General features: G+C 41.8%; 1 long non-coding RNA gene across 1 annotated transcript; it reads right to left on the bottom strand.

Moving 5' to 3' along the window:
* Positions 1-1,153: 1,153 nt before the first annotated feature.
* LOC136445396 (uncharacterized) lies at positions 1,154-2,334 on the bottom strand. The gene is made up of 3 exons (XR_010757408.1): positions 2,203-2,334; positions 1,620-1,919; positions 1,154-1,441 (listed from the first exon to the last, which is right to left on the bottom strand). It is a non-coding gene; the product is annotated as an uncharacterized lncRNA (long non-coding RNA).
* Between the last annotated feature and the right edge of the window lie 6,034 nt (positions 2,335-8,368).

The following is an 8,368-nucleotide window of genomic DNA, read 5'->3' as shown; positions in this document are numbered from 1 at the left end:
CGATGAGGAACATCCTCATTGCCAGGTAGGCGTCTCCTTTTATATGAATATAAAAGATATTGCTGGATAGAAAACAATGGCGGATAGTTGAGGGAGAGGTAGGTTTTACATGGTAATTTTATCGACAATATGATTTAGCTATATCTTCAACATCTTTTTGATTTTTGGCTTTCGCTGCTCAATGTTCCATGGATCCCCATCATGTGTCCTAACGGACAGGTTCTTGCTATATGGTCATTATGATAATAATAATTATAGAAAGTCTCAACTATTATGTAGGAATTCGAAACAAATAAGCAGGATGATGCGATCAAAACATTCTATCGTTAATGTCCATGTTCCTACAATGGAGTCTGTTTGACACAATTTTTCTCTACAATATAGACGGGTCTACTGTAGCATTCAATAACACTCTAATAGCATTCATATCTTCAATACTTGATGCATGGTTTGAATTGATTCTTATATACAAACCTATACAAGAAAAGCCCTACTGCCGCTACTACGCCTACAACCACTAAAGCTCCGACGGCTCCTCCTATTGCTGCTCCGAGTGACGAATTCGATGCTGCAGGACAAAAGACATTATTACATTTGAATATTGCAATAATTAAACGCGGGGGATAAACTAGTTATGCATTAAGGCAGAACTCGCAAAAGAAGCAAAACCGACTTTGTAATTAAGTTAATCATACCCCGCGTTCTTTATATATTTGCTGGGGGGGGGGGGCATACGCATATACGTGTATGTATTCAATGTATCTTTTAGACACTGATCATCTACGACGTGCAGCGCCCTAGCATTAATGACAAAATGCATATACCGATTAGAGACAGAGACATCAAGTTTGAGAAAGCTAAAGGGTAGATGGAGACTTTCTGTTAAGGATTTACCATAAATGACGCTATGTACATGGAGTAACTGCTGTATTTGTCCTACTCAGAGACCACTTCTTAATTCGCGATAGTTAGCACTGCTATTTGTACGTCTTTACCCTGTCAACATTTATTCTATGTATTTTATGTATTGTGCGGGGAGACAACTGGCAAAGGGGATTTTGATCACCTGAGTTGTCTACCCCACCAATCATTTTTCATGTGATGGTGAAGTTGAATGAGTGCATGAATGAATAGATTCTAAACTCACGTGCACTCCCTGTTGTTCCCTTTGCTTCAACGGGATCACTCCATCCCTGGGAGTTCCTCACCCTTAACTTTACGGTGTAGTTCGTTGCAGATGACAGACCTGTCAGCTCATGGGTTCCTTCTGTCCCTGTAGATCCTGTCTTTACCCATGGACCCCACGATGTCTCGTCACTGCGTTTGTGAGTCACCTCTGACGCGTTGATGTCCAGGTTTCCAGTGAACCCAACTGTCCATGTGACTTGCATTTTTGAGGAGCCGGACGAGGATATGTTGACTGTAATGTCTTCTGGTCGCTCTGCAAGGAGTAAAATGCGAGTTGTAATTTCAGTCTTGACTGTCCGTTCCGAAATCCTCGACATCATTTCACTTCACTTTACGTCAATCTTTCAAGCTTTTCGATTTCCGAAACAAAAGTCAATCGAGATTTTTAGTCAGTGCAAAATATAAACTAGTAAAAAAGAGAGAGAATGTACCTAGCACTGCTAAAGTTGCTTGTTGTGACACGTCTGAATTTGTGCCATTCATGGATCTGCAATGGTACTGCCCATTGTCCTCCCGCTTTACTGTTCTGATGGTCAGGATGCTACTAACTGTGTGTGTAAGGCTGTTCTGTGTGGTATTTATTGTGATCTGATCTCCACTTGAAACCAGGTTGTCACTATGAAACCACGTTACTTCTGGGAGAGGCTCGCCAAGACTGACACATGTGAAGGTGGCCAAGTGGCTGAGAGGTAGGCTCAGGTCTTGAGGGTGTTCTGTTACCTCGGCAAGAACTAACACGGAGCAAAGTGAAGACAATTAGCCTCAAGTATATTAAGTTGTTTGGAAGTACCATACAATGCATACAATGGTTCAAAGCTATTCATGCCTTGCAATTGGGTTGCCTGCTGGCAAGATGGTCAAAGTCAAACAGACACATTTTGATTATAGAATGTTCAACCATACAAAAACGATCATAAGAACCCTTCCGCTAATTCAATATCTGACAAAAATAGCGCATGCTTGAAACATATGAAGATTTAGAAGAATTTTTTGAACATCGAAATCATGACGTACTTTCTTTACACAGGTCCAAATCCCATGGTGGTTGACACCCTGCCTGACAGGTGCCTGTAGCAGCGTTACAAGTACTGCCTGTTTTACACCGTCCACAAGCCTCCTGGCAGTCATATCCGTAGGTACCAGCACTGCAGCCTGTTGGGTTGTGGATAACATTTTGTATCAGATATGGATAATAATTGAGAAACATATCAAACGCTGATTTCAAGACCGACAGCAACATAGATTCTAACCCCTGAAATGTTTGACATCCGCACGGGAAGCAAATTCAAAAATTAAATGGTCTAAACAAACACAATTAATTAATTAAATCAACGTCAGTTAAGTTTGCACCTCATGAATCATTCCATTACTTTTACAAGCGTCTATTTGCTACTTTTCCCCGTGTATATGTTAGAATACAACACCACATGCTTTGTCACCATTGCAAAATAATACGTAATTTCGTTCTAGGAATAACGTTCAATCACACCAGTCTACTGACCTTGATCGCACTTCTCCCCAATGAACCCAGCTGCACACAGGTGATCCTGACCAGTTGGACATGTTCCGTCAAACCTGTCGCATGTTTGTCCCAGGTAACAGTCACCACACATGGTGCTACAGTCAGGGCCATAAGAGCCGGCACATGCTGCAAAATGAGGAAATGTAGTCAGATTTGTCCTGATTATTTAACTCATTTTTATTTTTTCAGCTCCGACACGAATCTATTCTGACAGTTGCAGGTAGATTGGTCATTTCACGAGCACTGATATAACACTTGTTATAAAGCGGCTTCAATGTGAGACTTTGGGGACGATTTTGACAAAAATGCCCCTGTAGTTCCAGAAAAACCCTGCTAGGGAGCAGACTTACACCACTTCGTCCTTACATCACATGCTATCTGCCACCAAAAAAATCAAGACCTTAGCACGTCCTGGTAAAAGGTACAAGCAACGGAAGTTCTGCTACAGTACCAAGGTCACAAACCAGGAGGCCCAAAATCAATCTTGACCTTTGTCTTACCAACACCTAACCAAATATCATCGTAATCCATCCAGAGGACCTTGAGTTATGCTGACTGAAAATCCGGAAGCACAAACACAAACACACACACACACAGGCAGACAGACACGCACAAAGACACACCCAAAACAATAGATCCATTTTTCATGGAGATAATAGGGTTTACTATAGGTAAAGCTGGCAATACCTGGGATCTTTAACAGTACGCAAAATAAATGTGTCCATCCTTCAGAACATTCAAAGAAATTCATTTAGGGAGCAAATGTTTTTGCATTCAGTGGTACCAATGGACACAATCGTCACAAAGGGTATTCTTTGATTGGCGTTGCACTTCATCTTATTTTAGGAATACCAGCTAGCTACAGGAATAGTACGGCATCAAGAGATTAACAAAATATGAAAGGTGTGGCAAAAACATGATTGCGTTGTCAGTTTGAAGATTTCTTAGACTTATTGCTAATAAATGTCAATCTTGCCGTATACAACGAAAAAGCCAGCTATTTTCTCACCCATCTGACAGCTGTTCCCCTCCCATCCGACTGCACACGTACCACTGGAGCAGACGCCGGTCTGAATGTCACAAACAGAATCGCCATTCGAACAGTGACAGGCGCTGGTACAGCCGGGTCCGAACTCACCAGCAACACAAGCTGAAATGGAATGCAAACCAAAAATGGAATGCCTTATTGTTGAAAGCGTTATGTGAATAAATGGCTGATTATATCAGGGCCATTTTTAAATTTATTTTCAAAGAATCGCTGTTATCGCTATAGTATGTAAGCGGGAAAAATAATCTTACGTGTCTGACAGTTGTTTCCCTTCCAGCCCGCGGCGCAGCCTCCGTTAGAACATTGTCCAGTCTCGATGCTGCACACGGAGTTTCCATTGAAACAATGACAGATGCCTGTACAGCCGGAACCAAATGTACCCTCGGTGCAGCCTAATGAATTGCAATTTACAGAAGTGTCAGCATAACCAACAAATAATGTTTAGAGCTTAGAAACATTTGTGAATATTAGTCATCCAGGTCAGCAATAGTCTGATTTTCATTGTAGTTTTTCCAGTGGTTAAATTATATTACTCTGTTTAGAGCTTAGGTTTTGATCACAACTGACAATAATATTTTCATAAGCTTAGTATTTTATGTCACTGACTCGGAGTCGCAATGTTTATAACTGCTTCCTTTTTATTTTCCTTATATTTCTATGGGGAAGTACCTGTCTGACAGCTGTCTCCTGACCATCCTGGCGAACACCCACCACTAGAGCAGATTCCAGTCATGATGTCACATACAGAACCTCCGTCCGCACAGTGACAGGTACCGACACAGCCGGGTCCGAACTCACCGGGCGCACAGGCTAGAACATAACGATAGGAGTAATGTAAATCTGTACAAAAGACTTTCTATAGATTCAATGATTCAACGTAGCATGACCGGCGATAGGTGTGAATCCAAGATAGAGGGATCTTTCAAGTTATCAAACTTACCTGGGTTACACTCACTTGGTATGATAACTGATTATGTCTTTGTGATCGATTGTTACATAAATGCATGAATCAGTTGTCAGAAGAATGCACAAAGACAATCACCTGTCTGACAGTCGTTCCCCTTCCACCCAGCTGCACACCCTCCACTAGAGCAGACTCCGGTCGTGATGTCACACACGGAACCTCCGCTCGCACAGTGACAGGTGCCGGTACAGCCGGGTCCGAACTCTCCTGACACACAAGCTACAGGGAAATCGAAGTCAAGTATTGTAAAGATCACAGTTTCGGTTCGACAACTTTATCCATTTGAACCACAATTTTTTTTTGGGGGGGGGGGGGGGGGGGAGGGGGGCATGGCATCGTGAATGCTGGTAGAGAGTTGTGGAGGCAAACGGGGAATATGGTAAAAAGGTTACAATCTTCTCCATCAACCTCTGCTTGGAGAGTAGTATACATTCATTATTCTTCAAGACAATTTGCCAAGATGTGCATACGCTACTGCAACACATTATTAAGACACTATTAATATTGAATCAACAATGTCAACGTGCGTTATGGTCACCAAGCAAGCACGCAAAAGAGAGGTAGTGACATTTTGTTATTGGTAAAATCTTTATCTTCTACTTTCAAATAATCAATAGGAAGTCATCACCTGTCTGACAGTCGTTTCCTTTCCACCCAGCAGCGCAGCCTCCATTACAGGCTCCGGTCTGGATGTTGCAGGCTGAATTTCCGTTCAGACAGTGGCAGGTACCGGTACAGCCGGGCCCGAATGTACCACCGGAACATGCTGAAGTTGGAGGTGGAACGAAGATTCATCCCTTTTAGTTAAGGTTGTACGTGTTGGATAACTATTGCAAAGTGCAAATGGTATGTGACTCAATGAGACCTTTTTTTCTATTATGCAGCCTACACGTCAACACAATTTGCGATGAACTAAAAGGTATTTCTAAAATGTAAATAAAGTCTTCCTTAAAAAAAGGACCTGTTGAGAACTATATATTGCTACAGAATAAGAAGTAAGGTGGATTGATGTACAACTTTTTTTTTATAATCATCAATAACTGGTCGCCAAGCAATGCCGATTTTGTGTCACATATCGTCCTGCCTACATGTACGTCTCTATTTGATACTACGATTTTCCTAATCATCCTGTGTACTGGTATATCCTATGATAAATAGCATATTGTCAACTGGAAAGACTTATTGATTAATTGGCAACTCAACTGAACGTGCGTGTTCATTAAAGTTAAAAACATCCTCTATAAAAAAATTCGTTGTTGTTGTTGTTCATAACATACCTGTCTGACAAGCAGTGCTGACCCCCTCCCACCCGTCGGCGCACCCTCCGCTGCTGCAGACTCCGGTATCGGGAGGACAAGCTGAATCTCCGGCCGCACAGTGACAGGTGTTGGCACAGTTGGGGCCGAACTCACCGGGACTGCAGACTAGGGGCAAAAAAGATGTGTCAACCCGATTCACATCTGGTGCGTATAGAAAAGCGTTCCTCCCAATTTTTTCAGTGATTTTAAAAACCTTACCTGTCTGACAGTCGTCTGCTTTCCACCCAGCAGCGCAGCCTCCAGTGCAGGCTCCAGTCTGGATGTTACAGGCGGAATTTCCGTTCAGACAGTGACAGGTACCGGTACAGCCGGGACCGAACTCACCCTGGGTGCAGGCTGTGATGATAAAAATGATAGAAAATGAAATAATTATACATGTATATGCATTAATGTCAATTTTGATGCGAAATTTACTCTCACATCTCTGACCTGTTTGACAATTTTCTCCCGTCCACCCTTCGGCACACCCTCCACTAGAGCAGACTCCAGTCGTGATGTTACACACAGAACCTCCAATCGCACAGTGGCAGGTGTTGGCACAGTTGGAGCCGAACTCTCCGGGGCTGCACTCTGAAAAAAAAGAAAGAATTTTGAATAATGTTAAATCACATCATTTTAGCCTCACCTCACGTTATGTTTTAGTTTTCCTTCTAATCATTTTAACGTTCTTGACACTCAGAAGCATAACACATGTACATTGCTCTGCTACAAAATAAAATATGTGTGGTGTATGAAGAAACGATACTAATTTCCTTTCTATGTGATCGACAAGAGTAGCTACACTACATTTGACAATAAGTAGGTTACCTCTCTATGGCTGTAGCTGCAGATTTTATATCAATGTTGTGATATTGCATCCTAAAAATGTTTTCACCCAAGTAATACTAAACTCGTTCTTTATACCTACTCGTTATAGGAAAATTATTTGCCTTACGAAAGTGCAAAGACACACACAGGGAGATATTGAGGGAGGCAGTGTGCTCAGCTGCAAAGCGCCTCAACGATTACCCCCGGCCAAGGGACCGGTAAGCGGCAAAGACTCTGACCTGTCTGACAGTCGTCCTCCTTCCATCCAGCCTCACACCCTCCACTAGCGCAGACACCGGTCTGGGTGTTACACACAGAACCTCCACTCGCACAGTGGCAGGTGCCGGTACAGCCGGGTCCGAACTCTCCTGACTCACATACTATATAGAATTAAGGTTAAGTTAACTTTTTGGTTAATTTTCTTTTCCTGAAATTCTCAAGAAGTACTCGAAGTTAGTGTCACTATCACGGAGCAGTATGCAGGTGGTCTACAATGAAACTAGTTTCCTGACCTTTGCCAAGTGATTTTGTCTAATTTCAATGAAAACGATATGCAAACAATATCCATAATTAGCATAATTTATATTAATTCATATCTCCTCTTTCCAAATCACATATGTTGTAAGTATCCTTCTTCAGAAAGCTATTGTAGCATTTCCTTATTGAACATGCAGATAGTGTCAAGAGTTACATGCATAATCAGTGACTGATGATATTCACCGCTATCTAAACATATGTGTCACTATTAAAAGTACGCCATTAAGGTATTATACAGGTAAAGATCATGAAAATTTAATAATCCCTTCTTGACTCATTCTGCTTCAAAATCTGCAACTAAAACGTCCACTGTTAGCTAACAAACAAAGCCAATAGAGGGCCAAAACTCATGTCACTTCTTTCCGACTACAATGACTATTTACCGACAAAAATCGTAAGCATACTAGTAGCTTGTCCAGAACACGAGATATTAAAACCGGAAGAACCGTTGCAGTGCCACAGAAAGCCGCTCAGTGAAGATGCCCCAAATCTAATTGTTTCGAGGTCTCATTAAGACCTGTTCACATACCAAGTATCAAGAAAAGCGACCCAGGCTTTATGGAATTATTGTGTCTGCAGACAAATGAACGCTGCCGAAAAAATGTAAGAATAAGAACGTGTGGTGTTTTATTCAAGTAAAAGTGACTTGTCGGAAATATGATAGTTACGTAGAGCTACAAGTAATTTGTGTCTCTCATAACGGTTTCGGTAGAAATCAGGATTTAGAGCCACATTTAAATGGTACACATCAGCTGATTGCATGACGGCATGAGTCGGGGATCTGCCTAGAATTATAAAACCCGAACAATTTACCATTCACTCCATTATGAATAAAATGGCATGTTTGTGGCCAAAGCCGCACATTTGGTCTCCAAGGGTTAATGGACTAAATCTGGTAATTGGATAAAATCCACTGACAAATTGGCCATGCAATTAACAGGTTTCTCTTGAAATTCAGAAAGAGTTAATTGTTAGTCATAATC

This window comes from Branchiostoma lanceolatum, chromosome 11 (assembly GCF_035083965.1).
Source record: "Branchiostoma lanceolatum isolate klBraLanc5 chromosome 11, klBraLanc5.hap2, whole genome shotgun sequence".
Classification (NCBI taxonomy): domain Eukaryota; kingdom Metazoa; phylum Chordata; class Leptocardii; order Amphioxiformes; family Branchiostomatidae; genus Branchiostoma; species Branchiostoma lanceolatum.
The sequence above is the reverse complement of the archived record's forward strand: the minus strand, read 5'-3'. Positions and strand labels throughout refer to the sequence as shown.